We start from the raw sequence: 22,549 nt of genomic DNA, 5'->3' as shown, positions 1-22,549 counted from the left end.
CAAAAGCTTTAAATGCGATCTCTCATGAGTACAGGCAGATAGTATCATACGTTCACACAAATAATACCTTCACAATCCGTTCAGTCCTCATGCCACCATTCATTACATTTATCTCTCTTTATACAGTCATGTTCAAAACCACTACAGCACGCTGGGCAAATACATTTTTTTCGTCTTTGCATTTATCTTCCTGTACAAATGGTTCAAATGGCTCGGAGCACTATGGGACTTAACTTCTGTGGTCATCAGTCCCCTAGAACTTAGAACTACTTAAACCTAACTAACCTGAGGACATCACACACATCCATGTCCGAGGCAGGATTCGAACCTGCGACTGTAGGAGCCCCGCGGTTCCGGACTGCGCGCCTAGAACCACTAGATCACCGCGGCCGGCTATCTCCCTGTACACCAACATCATCAAAATCACATCAGCACCGCGGGAAAATGCATTTTTTTCTTGTTTTTAGTGTGGAATCCATTTTCTGAGTGGCTATGGCCAATATCCTTGTTGCACAACGATTTTTTTCACTTATACACTCCTGGAAATTGAAATAAGAACACCGTGAATTCATTGTCCCAGGAAGGGGAAACTTTATTGACACATTCCTGGGGTCAGATACATCACATGATCACACTGACAGAACCACAGGCACATAGACACAGGCAACAGAGCATGCACAATGTCGGCACTAGTACAGTGTATATCCACCTTTCGCAGCAATGCAGGCTGCTATTCTCCCATGGAGCCGATCGTAGAGATGCTGGATGTAGTCCTGTGGAACGGCTTGCCATGCCATTTCCACCTGGCGCCTCAGTTGGACCAGCGTTCGTGCTGCACGTGCAGACCGCGTGAGACGACGCTTCATCCAGTCCCAAACATGCTCAATGGGGGACACATCCGGAGATCTTGCTGGCCAAGGTAGTTGACTTACACCTTCTAGAGCACGTTGGGTGGCACGGGATACATGCGGACGTGCATTGTCCTGTTGGAACAGCAAGTTCCCTTGCCGGTCTAGGAATGGTAGAACAATGGGTTCGATGACGGTTTGTATGTACCGTGCACTATTCAGTGTCCCCTCGACGATCACCAGTGGTGTACGGCCAGTGTAGGAGATCGCTCCCCACACCATGATGCCGGGTGTTGGCCCTGTGTGCCTCGGTCGTATGCAGTCCTGATTGTGGCGGTCACCTGCACGGCGCCAAACACGCATACGACCATCATTGGCACCAAGGCAGAAGCGACTCTCATCGCTGAAGACGACACGTCTCCATTCGTCCCTCCATTCACGCCTGTCGCGACACCACTGGAGGCGGGCTGCACGATGTTGGGGCGTGAGCGGAAGACGGCCTAACGGTGTGCGGGACCGTAGCCCAGCTTCATGGAGACGGTTGCGAATGGTCCTCGCCGATACCCCAGGAGCAACAGTGTCCCTAATTTGCTGGGAAGTGGCGGTGCGGTCCCCTACGGCACTGCGTAGGATCCTACGGTCTTGGCGTGCATCCGTGCGTCGCTGCGGTCCGGTCCCAGGTCGACGGGCACGTGCACCTTCCGCCGACCACTGGCGACAACATCGATGTACTGTGGAGACCTCACGCCCCACGTGTTGAGCAATTCGGCGGTACGTCCACCCGGCCTCCCGCATGCCCACTATACGCCCTCGCTCAAAGTCCGTCAACTGCACATACGGTTCACGTCCACGCTGTCGCGGCATGCTACCAGTGTTAAAGACTGCGATGGAGCTCCGTATGCCACGGCAAACTGGCTGACACTGACGGCGGCGGTGCACAAATGCTGCGCAGCTAGCGCCATTCGACGGCCAACACCGCGGTTCCTGGTGTGTCCGCTGTGCCGTGCGTGTGATCATTGCTTGTACAGCCCTCTCGCAGTGTCCGGAGCAAGTATGGTGGGTCTGACACACCGGTGTCAATGTGTTCTTTTTTCCATTTCCAGGAGTGTAGAAATCCTGGGTTCTTTTTCTCCCTTCTCTTCGGTTTCTCTTCTCCTTCTGTTTCTGTTTGAGAGCGTTCTTCGCCACTGATGAGAGGGTTTCCGATTTTTGGACCTTCCGCTTCCGTCCGTTGAGGGGATGTCTGATTTGTGGGCGTTCGGCTTCCGTCCATCAACTAACAACAATTTTAGCAGAGGGTATGTGAAAAATGGTTGTGTACGGGTACATGCTTACGGCACTGAACTCTGGCTCTCGCCGAGAAGTTCCTGGATGGAATTCCTTCGCTAAACCACTGTCCCCCAGTCGTGATGTCGTACTAGATGACTCAAACTCTAGTTTACTGCCTTTAGACGAGAAGGAGCAAAATCCTCCGCCAAATAAAACGAAAGGGTAATGTTTCTTGTGAGTATTGGTTGAATATTTATCCACGTCCGTTCATGTGCTACTGGGCTTGCGCGGGACCTCTGAATCTACAGAAGGTTTGAATCTATTGAACTGACTCGGTCCAATAATGCCATTAATATTGATTATGTGAGGGACAGAGACTACAACATTAGCACAGAAGCTCACTGGTACGTGGTGATGCACAGAATGGTCTAATATGTGTCACAGTAAAATAATTTCATCTCTGTCCCAGAACGTTCATTACTTCGTTGTGGGAGGTTAAGCTTTGGGACAGAAACAAAGTTTGAATTTCGGCATTTTTATTACTTATTAAAGCATGATATTGTTCAAAATGTGGGTGAAATCTTGTGGTACTTAACTGCTAAGGTCATCAGTCCCTAAGCTTAAACACTACTTAACGTAATTACCCTAAGGACAAACACACACACCCATGCCCGAGGGAGGACTCGAACCTCCGCCGGGATCAGCCGCACAATCCATGACTGCAGCGCCTGAGACCGCTCGGCTAATCCCGCGCGGCAAAGCATGATATTGCCATGAAGTTTTACAAAGAGTGGACAGTGGGCGGAAATGACTACAGCACAGGTAAACACGTATAACAGGAATAAAGATACTATCTTAACTGAAACGGTTCCTTATTACACCGCGAAAAATATGAACATGGGATTGCTATTACAGTTATGGAATTCATCACTTATGTGGCAGAGTTAGAGAAGGGTGGGGAATGAGGATAGCAGGAATAATACTTACAAACTCCCAGTAGCAGACATGCTAGGGTTCAGGGAAAGCACTTGACTGGATACCATGTGGAAAAAAGCATTGAAATCCATAAATAAAAAATGAGGGATTCTTTATGCGTAATGGTATTTGTTCTACCCCTAATCTCGCGTACCGCAGTACAAAACGCATTATTACTCGTTAAGAGTAAGATAAAGGGCACGTGGAGTCGTCTGATCTGCGCAGGTATATTCAACACTGGAAACGAAACGTTAAAGCGGATTAAGTACACCGGAAATGAGATCTGCGAAGTAACTAATTTCCGTCCCTGAAATGCGAGAGTCTTTTCATTTAATCGGCTCTAAACCAATTTATATTGACTGCGGAGCCTCGTCGCACGACCACGGACAGAGAATCAAGATAAAAAGCCACTGCTTTTCATGTTAAAATCACGCTAATGTCGTCAGAAGGAGCTCTGTAGGCTTTCCAAACAAACCGACATCTAGCTTAGGAAGCGAAACGATCCGTGGAAGGCACAATATATGAATCCTATCGGCACATCTCATCACAGACACAGGTTTCAACACTAAACCGCGCCTTACACATAAAATTCAAACAAGTTCTGCTAAGTTATAACAAGAAATACAGGGTGTATCAAAAAGAATCATCCGATTTGGCACGTCTATATTTCTGAAACTAATAAACATATATAATGAGTTTCGTTTTTTTGATGAGCGCGAAACTCAGAAAGTTGTTTTTTTTTTCATTCCTTTTCATAGATATTCCGTTTGCCCCTCTTGAGATGCATGGCATATGTCAATGCGGTATTCAAATTATTCCCACACTGCAGCAAGCATGTCTTCAGTTACAGCTCCCACAGCTGCCGTTCTGCGATATCTCAGTTCATTCATTGTTGGTAACGGAGGAACATAAACAGAGTATTTTATAAACCCCACAAGAAATAATCAGTCAGGTCCGGTGACCTTGGAGGCCAGCAATGTAAGGCTGAATCATTTGGCCCAGTGCGACGGATCCATCGTTCAGTAATCCTTTGATTTTAAAATTCCCACACTTCCAGATGCCAGTGTGGCGGTGTCCATCTTGTTGGTGAATGAAGTCGTTCGAATCAGTCTCCAACTGTGGGAAAAGGAAGTTCTCAAGCGTATCGACATCTGTGCTTTCTGTAACAGTGTTCTCGGCTAAGAAAAATGGATCGTACAACTTTTCCTGTGAAACTGCACAAAACACATTAAATTTTTTATAGTCCCTCTAATGTTTTACAACTTCATGTGGTTGTTCCTTACCCCATCTTCTCACATTATGACGGTTCACTTTTTCATTTAAATGGAATGTTGCGTCGTCACTAAGCGTGGAAGAAAACTATCATCCTCTATCTTGCCAAGAAGAAATTATAGAACTCCACACGTTGTTCTTTGTCACCTTCACTAAGAGCTTCCAGTAGCTGGATTTTGTGTGATTTCGTCTGTAAACATCTACGCTACATACGCAAGTCGGACATCGGGGGTACGTTCAGCTGTCGGGCTGCACGGCAAACGTATTTCTGCAGACTCTTTGTGAAGCTATGGCGGGTACGTTCGACGTCTGTGCCAGACACTCAGAGATGGCCCGGCGATTGCCTTTACACAGACAACCGGTTTCTCCGAATTGTTCATGCCATCGTCTAATGCTCTGTGCTGTAGCAGTACCCACACCATGCTTAGTACGAAAGTCACGCTGAACAGTTGTTACTGACTCGCACTGCACAAACTGTAGAACACAAAACGCATTCTATTGTCCCTACACCGTTTTTACTAGAACTGAAGCGGGCGCACACTGCTGCTACCAAGCGGAAACCATGAAAGACTCGAGAATGTGCTCATTCTAACAGTATGTTGTTGATGGTTCAAATGGCTCTGAGCACTATGGGACTTAACATCTGTGGTCATCAGTCCCCTAGAACTGAGAACTACTTAAACCTAACTAACCTAAGGACATCACACACATCCATGCCCGAGGCAGGATTCGAACCTGCGACCGTAGCAGTCGCGCGGTTCCGGACTGAGCGCCTAGAACCGCTAGACCACCGCGGCCGGCTACGTTGTTGAAATACATATCTTAAATAACATAATAGTTACGACTTTTTTAAATCGGATGATTTGTTTTGAATCACGAAACACCCTGTTGCATTGCATTCTTAACTGAAACGGACTGAAATTCACTACACGCTAAAAAATGAAATCATCTAACTCCAAGCTACACCAGGAGACAGAAAGATTGCCGTCCTATACCCATGTGTCCCCAAAGTAAAAGCGTTTGACTGTTCACAGTGTCGTCTGAAGCATTCCCCAAGAGTGTACCGTCAGTCGCTGCCAACTGCCGTTCAGCGGTGTTTGAGGGGGACAATGTATCTTTGGCTCACGCTGCATTTATCGCTAATTTCCAGTTACCAGTATTCGGTTAGGTATAGCTCAGGCATACAGTTCCCACTCTCTGGTCTCTCTCGGAAGAAGACAGTCGACCGATTCATTCATCTAATCAGTCTCCTACGATACAGTCCGCCCCGATGGCTGACTGGTCAGCGTGACGGATTGCCGTCCTACGGTCCCAGGTTCGATTCCCGGCTGGGTCGGGGATTTCTCCGCTCAGGGACTGGGTGTTGTGTTGTCTTCATCATCATTTCATCCCCATCCGGCGCGCAGGTCGCCCAATGTAGCGTCGAATGTTAATAAGACCTGCACCAAGGCGGCCGGACCTGCCAGGTAAGGGGCCTCCCGGCCAATGACGCCAAACGCTCGTTTTCATTTACCTACGGTATATACGAGTAAGAAACAAAGTTTGTTAACAGGGTACCAGTCGGTGTTTGTCTGAACTCGCTTCTCCAAAACTATTGTACGAATTTTCACTTACCTATCAAAGGGGTGGGGTGAGGGCGAAAAGGAAATGTAGGCCACGACTTGCGAATACCCAGATTTTGCTCAACCAGGATTTGAAAACGAAAGCACTTGGTGACTCACAAAAAAACTTCACATTTAATTTCAAACCTTATGAAACTTTTTCTCTGTTAAAACCACCACAAAATGATTAAAGGAATAAAGTTTGTGGCTTACTACATTTTAACTGTTCATGCACTAAAACTATCGTATCAGGCCTGACGTTTTAATTCATTACTTTTTCACTATGAACTGTATTCGCGGCACATTTTGTGCACAGTCTTTGCATATACCACTAAATATACCTGCAAAATTATATTCTTGTAAGACTTATAGTTCAGGATGTATGACGTCATAAACATTGAAATGCATGAAAAATTGGCCACATCATGCATGACGTATAAATTTATTATTTACTAATCTACTGAAACGATTTCTATGAAATTTGATAAGGAGATAGCTTGCACCCTGGAGAAGAACATAGACTACTTTATAAAGCACGTAGCATAAGAAATTTATTGATTTGAAGAATATGAAGCGAATTAGAGGAAAATATTTACTCTTTGTAAAAGTTATTTACCCTTTGACTTCTGTACTCTGTTGGAATCACTCAACACAGGATGGGGTAGGATAGGAAAAGCATGGAAGGATGAATCCGGAATAGCAGCGTCATTTGTGGTCTGAATAGTTACATTTATTTAACTACCACATAATAGAATGAATATAAAAATACAAATAATTATGAGTGACAGGGTAAGGCCAGTTAGATGCTCGCAGCAGTAATCGGCTTTAACAAATAATTTTACATCAACAATCCACACAACATAGTGCCAGAGTAAATGAAAAATAGTAATTTTTTTAAAAATAGCTTCTTTCCCTATAAAACAGAAGCTGCTCAAAGGACAACGGCAAAGATATCTTTGAGAGAATTTAAGAAATGGTCACTTACGGCCATCAAAGGATTTTTTGGAAAACAAACTAATTTTTTTAATCAAACAAGACCTTAACACACAAGAGGCAAACACCCCTAAAATCAGCATAAAATCTACTGAAATTGTTATCAAGTTCCAAAACACTAAAATACATAAAGGTTGTCCACACGTGTACAATCCCAATTTAGGCTCAAACCAGTAATTATGCTTAAAGGTTTGGAAATATTCGAGCAACATAATAATCAAGATAGTACCTTGTGCTTAAGCAAGTTTAGAAAAACTTAAGCTTTCCGTAATTCCTAACATGGGTAATACAAGCATATCGCATAGGAGATGTACAACTTTAAGTAAAACTTTAAATAAAATTCCGTGAATCACAACATTAAGTGATGTAGCCACTACTTAAAATTTATTATCAGGCAGCGTGAAGCAGCGTGCTAAGGCAATCGTGGACGCACCTCAAAGGCAGCCAATAAATACCAAGGCGACGTGTAACAGCAGCAAGCCCCGCAGTCGCAATCTGCTGAAAAACCGGCCGCGAAACTCAGAAGACTAAATAGAGCTGTTAGCAAACACCACTTGGGTTAAGCAGATTTTGATGGCCACCTTCTCGAGAAATGGTCAGCGTATGGCGTCTTAATACACCACCAAATTTCAAAAAATTGTCTTTCATCAAATGCACAAAACATCAGGAAGACGCAGTAGCAGCGAAGGTAACGTCTCTTAAACCATCTAGCTCGATAAAATGTGATGCAGGAAAACTTAATAATTGCCCAGAGAATAAGATCTGATAGTAATTCAGGCGAACCGCACGGAAAGACAACTTGTGTGAACCAGTCATGTGACGACAATTACCTTTAAGAGGCGGTACTTAATAATTAGATCTTACAAGCAATGCTTCCTTCCGTGGTATTCAGACGAGGAAATCTGACAACACAATTTTAACACATATATTAAATACAGGAAATTTCTGATAAAGCAAACAAAATATAAAATAAGGAAATAAATAGAAAATCAGTGGTACTCAGAAATCCCCAGTACAGGCGCAATTACATATACAGCCAAATATTTATCTGATCAGAAATACAAAGCTGCAGAGCCTTAGCTATAATAATCACGCTCAAACAAATATTTCTGCAAGTCACCAAGAGCAGACAATACAGGTGGGCATATCGTAGCTTGAGAAATACTGAACATAAATGCACAATGGGGCAGATATTTGATATTTCTGGAAATATCCAGTGCGGCTTCCAGCAGCCCAGTCCCGCATAGCACGGAATAACAAAGCCGCACAAATGAGCAGCGTGGATAGAAGGCCCCGTACTCAACCGATTGCCGTACCTACTACATCAATTACACCATGGCTTGACATAAAAAGAGCTAACGGTCGATTAAGCCACTATATCCGGAACTGGGGCCGTCTCCTCCGTTGTCACTCACTGTCTCGCTCTTACTGCCCCCAACAACGCTGCTCTAGGCCTACTTCAGGATTCCTTCTGCCAGAGATAAGCAGCGACAAGCTACAATGGATTCGCACTGCCAATAGTAGCACCAGTGAATAATGCCCAAAATCAAGGCATGCTGAGTCGATTCGCGAGCCCCCCCCCCCCCCCTCCTTCTCCTCCTCTCTCCGCTCATCTATCATATTTATAAAAATGTTTTATTGCTTATGTGTTACATGAAACTACTCAAAGTAATGAATACAGAGCTTGTATTGTAAGGTTCTCGTAGGTTTTCTACTATTTTCAATAATTCACCTTTACTGTACTTTCACAAATTTGAATGAGCGCACTGCATGAGTAATGAGTAAGATTCTTAACTATGTTTAGTTTGATCTGTGGTTGACTCGTAGTCAGTCAGTTGTGCAGCGTTGGAGCTTTCTTACTGGAGTCATAGTAGCGAGCAGTTGAATTTCTCAGGGAAAGACATCAGTTATTTGTGAATCTAGGAGAACCTATTTGGAATGCTTTACTATGGAGATGAAAACTCATTTACAATAATTTCTTGTTCTTTATACTGATGGAGAAGATTTTGGAGGAGCGTTAAAGGTATGCTTCTAATTTCCGTTATAAGAGAATTTTGTAACTGTTAGAGTCTTCTTATAGTGTAGTGTCTTTTTCACAATCATCAGAATGTGATTTCTCAAGAACGATTTCCTGTAAAGTAAAACACACCACCATGATTCAAAGTAAAGTTTTGAATTCTGTCATGTGTCCGTTGCACTTTCCGCCACACGGAGCAAAAGATTGTTTGTGCACTTCATAACACGCAACGGTCATAATGCACTATGGTACTGAGTATTAGTTATACGGTTTTCATTAGTTTCTTTTCGAAGTTATTTAGATTCATTTCCTTTATTTCAAATTATTCATTTCATGAAGTTTAAAGTTTTATTTCGCGACACTGATCGCATGCGCAACACAGGGCTTACCAACAGTCAGTTTTGCTCAGCAGTTGAATACGATGCCTAAAAGACGTTTTACATGAGGAGAAAGTTTTCTCGCATACAGACAATATTTTATAGAAAGCTTACATACCTCGACCCTTTTCATCGAGCATACTCCTCTGGTTTTTCTGTGATTACGCAGTTCAGATTGCAACACAGGTTCTCGATAGCAAATCAGCGCTAAGCACATATGTACTAACATTTGTATTTTGTCTGTAGGTACCGTAATTTAATTGTCATTTTTATGTGTGATTTTGTGTGAAATCTCTCTTCACCTTTTGCAAAAAAAAAAAAAAAAAAGTGAATGTGACGATTTTTGTTGCGTAGTACAAACCGTGTGAAACATTTCATTGTTACATAGATATTTCGCAGATTTTTCTGTTGCATAAGAGAATTTATTACTTTCGGTTATTTAACTTCACGAATAATTTTGTTTGGTAATTCAGTTTTTGCATTTCAGTATTATGGTTTAGGAACAGAGTACTTCGAAGTGCTATTAGATCGAAAACAGCAGCTGCAACAAAGTACAAATAAAACCTTGAAAAGCGCACTTAAACAAAATACAGAACAATTACAGAAAGTAGACGAAACACAAAATCACTTGCATGGCATAAGGCCAGGCTGTGCAGCCTTGAAACTAAACAAAATAATTCTAAAACTATACAACACGAAGGAACTACTAACAAGAAATTAGCCGACACGAGCTTAAACAGTGAAACAAATCTGTGCAATAACAAAATAGAACAACTATTCAAAAAAAGTTACATCCTGTAACACTACAGCTCATGGAGAATAACAAATAAAACATCTTGCTATCACATCTCGTAAAGTACTCGACCTAAGTTATCATGTCGAGTAACATAAGCCGAAACTAAGTTAACATTTTACTAGTTTGTTCTTCACATACGAAGAAACGTAACACTTTGAAGCAGCACACTGACGAACATATAAGAATAATGGAACAAGGAAATGCAAGTGCAATGCTGTTGGTCATTTTTTTCATAGTGTGGCACTTTCAGTATCTGTATGTACTAGTGACATTTAGGTGACTTTTTGCGAGAACATACTTTCTCTCGCAGTCGATATAGTGAAAAGCCACGGGAACATAACAATGGCGTTTTGGGGGTACAGAAAGCTGACCATTACTATTACACACGTTTTCATACAATCAACTTAGGCAATTACCTTATTGTGCGGAGGTGCAAGACAGTGAACAGCTCGCATACTCTTATACTGAACACTCGAGCAAAAGAATTACGAAAACAAGTGACAATCTGAATTCTGTGCATATTTCTGTGTTTCAAAGTAGGTAGGGGATCCATTATACTTCTTCAGATACATCGATTGACCAACGATGCCTCCTAGAGCTGGGTGTTGACTATTTTCTTCTCCTACTACATTTTTGAGTCGATAAGTACAGGGAATTTACTTCTACTGTCCTAATGTAAATATACTGAAAGTAGTTTTAGTGACTTGTGAGCTATGATTTAGAATCTCTCATACTGCCGACAAACTATATTCCGATACTGACAAAATTGAAAACTTCGTTTACATGCATTTAGTGACTCGTTTAAAAACATCTTACTGATCGTCCCAAGCACTACGTTAAACTGCTCACCACAAAAAATACAAACAAGAGTTGTGCTCTCACTAAGCATTTGATTATATGAAATTTTTGGAAGTGAAACACAGATTGGTGAAACAAGTTTACAGCTTTGAACACAGTCATTTTTACATACAGCAGCAGCAGTCATGACTTATAATGAGAAATATTTAGTTACAGTTTTTATGAGACAGACAGATTACTCAGATTATAGTGCAAATAACAGTGGTATTGATGAATTACAAGTATATGGAAGATTTTCTACTAGTTCAATGAATAATTACAAGTCGTTAAAGGTAATATTTTGTTGTCTGAAGGAAATTATCAATGTTAAAGGTAATATGTGTTTTTGTGGAGGTTCTCTTTTCATGATCAGTTGTACAGTAATGAAGGTTTGTTTGCTCAGTAGTGCTGTTTATAAAGGGTAACTGAGGTGTTTCTCGTTTAAGGCTTGATTTATGCAATAGAACAAGGAGTATTTACTATTTATTATTTACAAGGTTTGAGAATGTTACGAGATATGAACTTAATGTGATGATAGAGGAGAAATAAATAAGTAGAAAGTATTAGTGATTATTAATGATGATGATTGTGAGGATAGTGATGATAACATGATAGGAAGATGCAATAGTTAAAAATTATGATGTATTATGAGGAATGAGAAGGTAATGGTTAAGGTATTTATTAGGGAATCTGTTTTTGTTGAACTGATATTTTCTTTGCATGGATATATTTCATCAGCTTGCCTGTAGCGAAAGGAGGATGATGGACTGTTATATGATTAGTAGCGCAACAGAAATCTGAAATGGTAAGAAACACTAGTAAGGCAAAAGACAACACAATTATTTTTTATGTAAGGTTTCTTGGGTAATCAGATACAACTGGGATGACACGTAATTCTGACATACTTATGACCTATGTTTGGTAATCATCTTCTTATCAAATTTTTGCTGAATTTGACATATGAGAGCATATCCTGTTGAAGTATGTACTTTTTTCTTTTGTAACTACACACCTTTTTGCCTTCTGGTGAAATCATGACAGGCATAATGATATCCAAATATATTAAAACAAATTTGGCTACTCTGCACATATTCCAGATTTATGAGACACAATTGCACATAGGATGAAATATTTTTTGTGATGACACTAGGAAGCCATGGGAAACACGGCTTAAGACCATACAAAAAATAAATGTATTTTTGGGTGAACTATGCTTTTTCGCAATTTAGCACTTATTAAATATTTTCCATTCCATTGGGCTCACAGCATAGTATAAGTCAGTATAAGACATAATGAAAATGAATGTTCTCACAAATATGAACATTATCAAAGAATTGGAAATTTATGTTAATTCAAGGAAATATCCACACGAGATTTTAGACATAAATATTATCTCGAAAACTTTATTTATATAATAGAATATGAAAATAAATAGTCATGTGGAGAACAAAACTTACACAGACCATAAATAAAATTTAAAGGAAAATAAAATCAATGAAATTTAACACCATCTCTGGTAAGCTGTATATACTTTGTAAACATATAGCATCGTAGTAAAAAGCTGTCAAAATCTCTGACAAAAAAATATTCTACGTTCGTAACTACAGAAAGTAACATAATTACCAAGACATGATAGAAAAAATTTACTAGATATGCAATGTTGTCGTTGCTTCCAACAAGACTTTAGCGCAAAAGCAATGTTAAACATGTAAAATCGGCGACCGACGTATAGCCAATCTTAGAAATGTTATTTTTGCGGGTCACTTGATAATGGCAATAAACTGTAAGAGGGCTGTAGTTCAAATGGTTCAAATGGCTCTGAGCACTATAGGACTTAACTACTGAGGTCATCAGTCCCCTTGAACTTAGAACAAACCTTACTAACCTAAGGACATTGAAACGTCCCCTTTGAACAATTTATACATGACTGTGCTTAAACTGACACACAATATTTTTTTTTTTTTTTTAGCGCTACGCAATCTGACTTTCAGAAATCCCTACAAAAGAATGGCCCTTACTAACATTAACCTGTACCTTCCACAAATCACTTACCTCACAAAAATCTTCGTTACTCAAGCTACTGCAATACAGCGAGCGCCACAACTGCCAGCTAAATGAAAGATTCAAACTATGGAAGGCACTAACTACTAATAGGCATAGTTAGCAAAAGAAAGATTTTAATAGAGAACAAACAATGTATTTACCTTAATAGTCATAATATATATAGCAGTTCATGGCAAATTACAAATCTCCGCCATCTCTCTCCCCACATTAACCACTGCTGGCGGCTCACCTCCGACTGCACAACACTACGCGCTGTTCACATCCAGCTGCCGCTGCCCAACACTACAATGGCAGACAACAATGCAAACTAGACACAGACTGCACACAGCACAGCCAGTGATTTTTATACAGAGGCGGCATTACCAATAAAAAAACCTAAACAGCCTACTTACATAGCCCCCATGCTCCCCACAAAAAATTTTAAAAATTGTTTTGGGCAGTGGCCAATAATGACTTGATAAAATTTTTCATAATTACAATAACAAAGATATCAAATGCACACACTTATCGATACAATGTTGGTCAAAGCTAAACTTTCTCACAGTCCATAAAGACAGTCCTAATCGTTCCTCACAGTAAAATAGCAGTGTTTTTCTCAAAGTCTGAGCAGTAAAAGAAAATGCACACGGAAGTAGTGGATTTCCATGCAGTCTTGAAGAAGTAGTGTTGTTCTTCCAACGACAAGACAGTGCTGACTCTTGACATGCAGACAGGTAATGGGCCACAACAGAGCAAACCCACCGCAGAGTCAGTCGAAGTTTTGAAGAATATTGGTAGGTAGGTCATCACAGAGCAGACCAACTGTAGTCCTGGTAGAGATTACGGTATTGGTGGGCTACCAGAGGTGCAGACCCAGTGCAGTCCTTGTAGAAATAATGGTATTGGTGAGTCACCAAAGGTGTAGACCCACTGTAGTCCTTGTAGAGATGGCTACCAGCCATCTGCTCTGACTGTACAGGTGCACAATCACCATTGAAGAGTCTTGCGGAGAATATAGCAAGTCCATAAACCACCACTTGTGCACTCAAAAAGTTTTTGGAATTGTTGTTAGAAGCCTTGCAGACAATATAGCAAGTCCATAAACCACCACTTGTGCATTCACAAAGTTTCTTGGAATTGTCCTTAGAACCAGCAATGCTGTTAATCAGTCCCTTGCTGAATTATTAACACACGTCCAAACACTAACAGTCCTCTTTTTTTTCACATATTGTGCATATACTATGACCAACAGAAATATGTGCAGTGAAATGAATGCTTCCAAGTGACTTAATTTGATGAACTGGTGTCAATTACAATTTTATAACATAAGAATACAATAACAAAGGTACAAAATACATCATTAAAGAACATAACAATACAGACAACATTTGTAGTAAAGGCCTTACAAAAGAATCGAAATAACATATACATCAGTGTTACAGGAATTATGACATGAATACATACATAAAAGATCAGAATAACTTTCAAAACATCAACTTCACACACGTGCATTAAAACAGAACAGAATAAATAATGTCTAAGCATATTTACAAAGTAAATAACATATTATTAATGCCAATTGTATTTGAGGATAACAGTATTCCTCATCATAGTGAATGTAGCTTAGTATTAGAAGAGAAAAAAAGTTCTATGAAACAGTACACAGAGACAGGAAAAAAACCAATACACAAGGGTACACAAACACATAGGGGAATAACACAATGGAAAGGACAGGGTTCGTTTTCAGTGTAACATTTGGTACTGCAGTATTTTGCAAACAAAACCTTTTTTGTTCTTGGAGATCTCCCTTCGTTCTTCATTATTCCCAAAAAGTCCTATCTATACCTGCTTTCTGTATTCTATTCATATTTCTTTCAAAATAATTATTTCTCAGTGTACAATACTCATTTTGGCCCAAATCTTTTTCATATAACTTCTCAATGCATTTTTCCCTATTGTCCATAGTCAGTTTCTTATATAGTCTACCCCCTCTTAAGCTAACTTAAATCTACTGAGCTCAGATGCTAAACTAGGGGACAAGGCAATGCAGCAGCACAAAACAATTAACGCAAACAGCAATAAAAAATGCAGATTTGCGAAGCAAGCAGCATTATAGAAATTAGCAAAGCAATTGCAATATTACAACTAATATAAGGCAATGTGCAGCAAACAATAAAAATAAATCATTAGTAAAACTGGCTTAACAGAATAATACAAAGTCAAATTCAGTAACACTATGCCTGGCAAACAGCAGCAGTAAATGCAAAAGCTTATATCTAAACATGACATAGCTCAAGCAGAAAAAATATTACACTAAAAATGGGAATGTCTAATACCTATGTCACATCTTAACACTAGCAGATAAGTTCCCAAATCGTAAAGAAATTATTTATGCAATTCCTGTGAAGGGAAATGTCTATTTATGTGCCCTCATTTTCTTGGAAGTAGATCATAAATTTCTTATTGACTGGATCTGTAGACATAAAAAAACTATATTAGTACATATACTAAATTTTATTTTAACCAATGCTGCAGTGCAGCTAGAAACTAGATATTAAACGAAATGAGCAAATATATACATAAAGCAAGCCATATGGTATTTCTCTCAGCTAGCAAGACAATAGATGTAAAAATGTTCCTCGTCATTTCATTAGGCAATTTAGTAAATATCATAAATTAAGAGCTCCACAGTGTAATCATATGTTATCAAGTTTGACCGAGTCGTTTTTCCGATGCTTTCTACAAAGGAACGTCAATAGCGAGAATAATGGCCTCCCTTTTTTTTCCACCTGTGCCTCTGGAAGGCACACGCTAATGGCTTTTTTCAAGGCAACTGTCGCCCAGCTGGGTGCCCACGACGCATTACGTGCAGGTGGTCACTTAACTTTCTTACCGAAATATTTACAACACCAGTTTCCGCTACAGTGACAGTCTCATATGAAAATTTCAAAGGTCGAAAATTTACGTTGCAAATCTGTAGAAACAAAATCCTATAAATATAAGTGTCCAAAAAATTTTCGTCAGCATTGTAATACATTCACGCATTTACATACATTTCATAACTCTTAAAGTACGATTCTTGGTTTCCAACAACCTTTTTCACAAACCAGAGTCCCTAACGACTACTCATTATTCCTTACCTTATTACACATATACATATTCGTCGACATTCTTCAATATTTCATCATAATAAATACGTAGCATAATCAGATTCCTCATATAGCTTCATCTCATTGATCATAAACATACCTCAACAGCATAATACACATCGTTGTCATAATAATAACATCATAACAGAGCAATCACATCTCAAAATCGTCGTAGCTTTCTGAATATTTTAAACCTACAAAAAATTCTCTGCTCGTTTCAAAAGTGTCATCTACCTCAAATGTACTTTAAAAATCGTGATCCCATACCAAATATATCATTCAAAGCTCTCATAATATCACAATGGTTCCGAAAAAATATGAGCATTTCAGAAAGTACAGACAAAATACAATTTCATAAGTGTGAAGTTATCCAACTGTGTAATTACGTAAACATCTGTCACTGATGTAGTAAAAAAAAGTTTCTTTCTCTGTTAAATGATCAGATAGCTGTGTAATTTTGTGTTAGAGAAATATGGTACCGATGTGCAAAGTTGTATAAGCAAATACCATATTAGCTAGGGCTCCTTGTGCTTGCCAAACCCATGGTACACAAAGTAAGCGTGTACCCCCCTGAGGATTAATGTAATTATACCCTCAGGTGTTACAGATTATTGCATTGGAATGAAATGTATCACGGAAAAAATTCGTATCATTGTACTTCAAATATCTTTAAAAATGAATGTTTTAAGTACAAAATTAATCACTCAAATGCGTGTCCTGTAGCGCTAAATGTGCGTCTTGCTGTAAGATAATTCTGTGGAAGTGTAATTATCGTCCTCCGAAAGCTAAGTTCTGCAGAAGTCAATGTACTTACCTCATGATAAACAAAAGTGAAATGCTTTGAGTATAGATATCTTAGTTATTACGCTTATTGCCATGATGGCGAAAGTACTGTGCTGTAACGTATTGTTGTGCAACAGAAAAGGCTGTCTCCTTGTAGCTATACCACAAAAGTTACTACTAAAATATGTTTTACTTTCCAGAAGAATTCAGAAAAACTGTGCAGATATAAAACAGATTTACCGCAAAAGCAACAAGGTAAATTGTGTCACACATTACTAGCGTCGTGATATAGTCGTGTAGCTGTCAAATAAACTAACCACTGTGTCATCTGGTATCTCTCAGAAAGCACCTTGAATCCATAATGTATTTTTAAGTAAACCAAAATGTTGCAATAAAATCTCATTAGCAGTACCAGTACATGTTCTATGTATGTAATCCTGATAGTCGTTACGCAATCGTGCAACTAACAAGCAAGAATGTACAAATAACAACACTGTGTCGTCTGTTCACTATAACAATGCATTCGTAATTTCTGTTTAAATAAGTTCTCTTGGCTCTTGACTGGATATTTAACTTCAAACATTGTTGCATGTTAACTGATTCTAAGTCTGACAAAGCGTAATAGCAATGTAAAGTGAAAAGTTATATGGCAAAGACAAAGTTAAAGCAGATTATCTTTCAATAAACGGTTTTACAAGTGAAATGTGGTGCAATCCTTTACTCTTCCTAGTACGCAGAGTTTCAACTTCAAAGCAATTATCATGTTGTATACGTCGGTAAGGAATGCTAAAATTTGCTCAAGGTTAGCGTCTATGTTATTTTTCCCTGAGCCAGCGGGCGCAGGTGGCTGCCTGCGGTGCGAGTCATTGTCTGTTTCTTTGTTGGCGCGCGTCGTTATTGGGATTAGGAGACCTAGCTTCTACAAATTCACGTTGTCGAAAGTGCCCTGCTCTGTTTGAATCCCGCCAGTTCTGATGAAATTCAGGTCTGTCGTCATGTCGGTAGATTTCATAATTTCTTTCTTGTCGGTCATGTGGTGGAGAATTTCTTCCTGAATCGTAAATGTGTGCCGAACTGTTGCGTCTGAAGTTATTCTGCCTCCCTTGATAATAATTGTTTTGGTTGCCAAATTGTCTGTTTCTATGATTGTCTCTGTCATATTCATTACTACGGAAATGCGATTTTTCTCTGTAACTATTACTCTGCCAGTGGTTGTCATACGGGTGGTGTCTGTTGTGGTCACGATTTACGTTGTAAGAATAGGCTTGTCGTGTCCAGTTATTACTTCTGTCGTCACGGAATTGTGACGGATGTGACCTGTAGTGATTGTTTTCCTGTTTTCGCATCCCGCGACTGTCTGTGTCAATTTCTAATTCTTGTAACAGTCCCTGAAAAGCTTCAATGTCGTCTTTGCAACGTCCTGCCAAAATAATATGTCGTAAATGTTCAGGTAATTTGATTAAGCAAATGCAGATGAGTTCTGAGGGGCTGTATGGGTTTGAAAGATACTGATTCTTATGCAACATGTCTTCAAAATATTTGACAAGACTGGAAAATTCAAATTGGTCAAAGTGTTTCATCATCATGATGCTATGTTTTACTCGGTCTTGTGTAGCTTGAGACCAATATGCTGAGAGGAAGGCATGATAAAAATCTCCTTCATTGTGGCAATCGTGAATGACCAATCGCATTCTTACAGCTGGTTCATTCTCCAAGTAGCCATACATAAATTCTAACCTGTGCTCCAATGACCAGTTGGGAGGAAAACAATGAGAGTATTGATGGAGCCACGCTTGTGGATGAATGTCGTTGCCAGAATTCTTAAATGTTTTGAATTTACGTGTAGTAATGAACAGCTTATAGTCAAAATCATCATGTCGGCGAGTCGCATATCGGTCATTGTTAGGTCGTGTCGGCCGTTCCATCTCAAAATTCGGTGCACATTGCCAATTTCTTTCATAACTTCCGAAATGCCCTGTGTTATTATTTTGTGGCTTTTCCGTATTTCTAAGTTCCTCTTCCCGTGTTGGAGCGTGAGTGTCCTCTGAAATATGAAATTTTTGTATTACTTGTGCCAACTGATCTTGTACTTCCCGGATTTCTCTTTTGTACTGTATGTTGATTTGATTTTGAATGAATTTCCTAATTTGTTCGCACTCTTCTGTGTCATTAAAGACTACCGGTTTTGTGTCATTCAGATTATCATCTACCTTCATAGATAAATTAGTGAACTGATCCGAAAGTTCGGCTACTTTCTCCGATAGTGTACTTATTTCCTCAGTGTGTTTTTCTGAACCAAGTTTCAGAGTATCTACGGTGTCCTTTAAGTTTTCCTGAGTTTTTGCAAGTTGCGTAACCGAATCGGTAGATGCAACTGAGTCAAATTTAGCTTGCAAGGTCTCATGATTTTCATGAACAATAGTTTGCAGTTCTTTTATGGCTGCTTCGTGATTCTGTAATGCATTTTCATGACGCGAAAAAATAGGTTGGAAATGCTCACAAATTTGTGTTTTTACGTCATTACAGACTTTTTGACATTTCGATTCGATGTTATGTAACTCAGTAGTTAAATCTTCACGTGTTTGTTCAAGCGTGGTGTCTAACTTTTGAAGATTTTGTTCCACTGTGTCTAACTTTTTAAGATTTTGTTCCACTGTGTCTAACTTGTGAAGATTTTGTTCCATTGTGTCTAACTGTTGCTGTGTTTGTCTCTGGTGTTGTTCCATTGTGTCTAATTTTTGAAGCCTTTGTCCCATTTGTCTCTGATTTTGCTCCATTTGTTGCATTAATTGCAATAATAATGTATTAGTGTCTGGAATCTGTTTCCCTATGCTTTTTGGCAGTGCATTTTCACCGGCAACATTCACATTTTGACAAGCAGAAAATGTGTCTTGACTCATTTGAGAAAACGGTGAGGACTCAAAACCTGAATCTACAGTATTTGCAAAATTGTGTCCTGTCATTTCGGATTCCTGAGGCGAGCTGTTGCCGAGCGATCGATCGATATTGCATCCCTGTTCACTACCTGTTTCACTGTCTACGCCATTGTTTGCAGCCCGCTCTATTTCCCTATGCACAGTTACCAAATTACTACTTTGAACGTCTGTTAATTCATTACACAGTGGTGCTGGCAAGCTACGCTCGTCGTCACTATTATTTCTCAGTTTACTTTGGAGCTTAGTGTTACGTTTTTCACACGCCATTATTGTCACAATATTTCACACGATAACACAGAAAAACACAATTTGAAGAGCAAAAATAAGAGAACACGTTAACATAGCACTGAAAATAATATCTAGTTAATTGCAAGCGCAGCTGCGAAATACTTGGTGCAAATTGACATGCATGCCACAACAACAATGAAAGACTGCAACTACAAAGGAGATTCTCTCTACAATTACGCGCTAGCAATAAACAAAAGCTACACTAATTACACAAACTACAAGAAAAAAACAGAAGATTCCAGTGAGGTATCCTCGGCTAAGGGTCGACATATGAAACGTCCCCTTTGAACAATTTATACATGACTGTGCTTAAACTGACACAAAATATTTTTTTTTTTTAGCGCAACGCAATCTGACTTTCAGAAATCCCTACAAAAGAATGGCCCTTACTAACATTAACCTGTACCTTTCACAAATCACTTACCTCACAAAAATCTTCGTTACTCAAGCTACTGCAATACAGCGAGCGCCACTACTGCCAGCTAAATGAAAGATTCAAACTACGGAAGGCACTAACTACTAATAGGCATAGTTAGCAAATGAAAGATTTTAATAGAGAACAAACAATGTATTTACCTTAATAGTCATAATATATATAGCAGTTCATGACAAATTACAAAACTCCGCCATCTCTCTCCCTACATCCACCACTGCTGGCGGCTCACCTCCAACTGCGCAACGCTACGCGCTGTTCACATCCAGCTGCCGCTGCCCAACACTACAATGGCTGACAACAATGCAAACTAGACACAGACTGCACACAGCACAGCCAGTGATTTTTATACAGAGGCAGCGTTACCAATAAAAAAAACTAAACAGCCTACTTACATCATCACACACATCCATGCCCGAGGCAGGATTCGAACCTGCGACTGTAGAGATCGCGCGGTTCCAGACTGTAGCGCCTAGAACCGCTCGGCCACCCCGGCCGGCAAGGGCTGTAGCATAAAACATTTTAAAAAATATATTACCTTACTGAAGCTTGTTTCGGGAACATTTATTTTCACTATGTCTTATACTTATTAATTAATTTTCTTCCCATGACTTAGGTTAGCACTAAGGTTACTATTGTGAAATGTTTGTAATCTTGATCCGTAATATGACTATTGCTCAACATAGCTTTGCCTCCTTTGAACTCATCCATTACCCAATTACTGGTGCATCAACAAACTTATGACACTGATATCTTATTGGCATTTTCTGATGAAACTTGTATCCTGCATTTTTATGATGACATATTTTGCTTTAGTTACTGCATTGCTTCTGTGATGAAGCTTTGGTGTATGATTTGTCTTGGGCTAAGAATGTACATTTCATTTTGTTTACTGATTTCCCCACAATGATTTTTTGCTGCTTACGTATAGGATAAGATACTTTGCTGTACCGCCTATGCAATGAAATACTTGTTAAATGTTTGGCGTGTGAGTTTAAGAATTCCTATGTCTCTGAAGAGGCCTCTGCATGTAGTTCTGTTATCAACTTTACATAGCATTCTTTGTTTTTCCTTCTGAGGAAGAAATGCTTTCTTTCTTTGGCTGCATAAATCCCGAAATTTACGTCACATGGCAGTACTGAGAGAGAGAACGCAAAGTATAGCAGCAGACCTTTTTACAGTTCGACACTATAAGAGAGACGTCTAAAGCCTGAAAAAAAGCAACATACGCAGAGACAGTTGGTCTCATACTAAATTATAAACATCGTCAGCTCGAAGAATTTCGAGACAAGTTTGTAAAAATCTGCCTGGCTGATTGAAACTGTGTGCCAGATCAAGAGTAGAACTCGCTCGAGGTACCGGCGGAAATAAAATTATGACAGATCGTGAGTCTTCTTAGATAGCGCGATCCTTACGTCGCCCTCACACAACTGGATGATGCCACAGGCGGTCAGAACTCTCCCCCCCCCCCCCCCACCAACCCCTTCCCGCCACTCCTGCTGACGTCTGAGACTCACCACGCTACATCTCTGCGTCGTACCCCACATAGGGATGGGCGCATGGACACGCACCCCCTTTATTTTCTGCACTACACAAGACCAAGACGGTCATTCCCCCAACTCTACTGTCCCCTCTTCCTCGGCTTCCTCCCTCTTTCTGCCCAGTAGTGGCGCTGGGGACATCGTAGTCAGGACTCGCATATTGACCTCTGCCCACTCTGCCCCCATCTGCCGAGTGCATAGTGGTTTAGAAAGGCCTAATCCCTGGCAAAAATTCGAAAACTGAGAATTTCCCGTTTTAGGTTTTTGGGGTCGCTGATTACGAATTTGATGTCAAAATTATTTAACTCAAAATGGCGGACAAAAAAATGGTGGACATTTTGGAAAAATAATCACCTTATCGGTCCGAAAATTTGCACCAATACGTTTTCGA

This window comes from Schistocerca americana, chromosome 7 (genome assembly GCF_021461395.2).
Source record: "Schistocerca americana isolate TAMUIC-IGC-003095 chromosome 7, iqSchAmer2.1, whole genome shotgun sequence".
NCBI classification, from domain to species: Eukaryota; Metazoa; Arthropoda; class Insecta; order Orthoptera; family Acrididae; genus Schistocerca; species Schistocerca americana.
Note: the sequence above shows the minus strand (reverse complement) of the source record.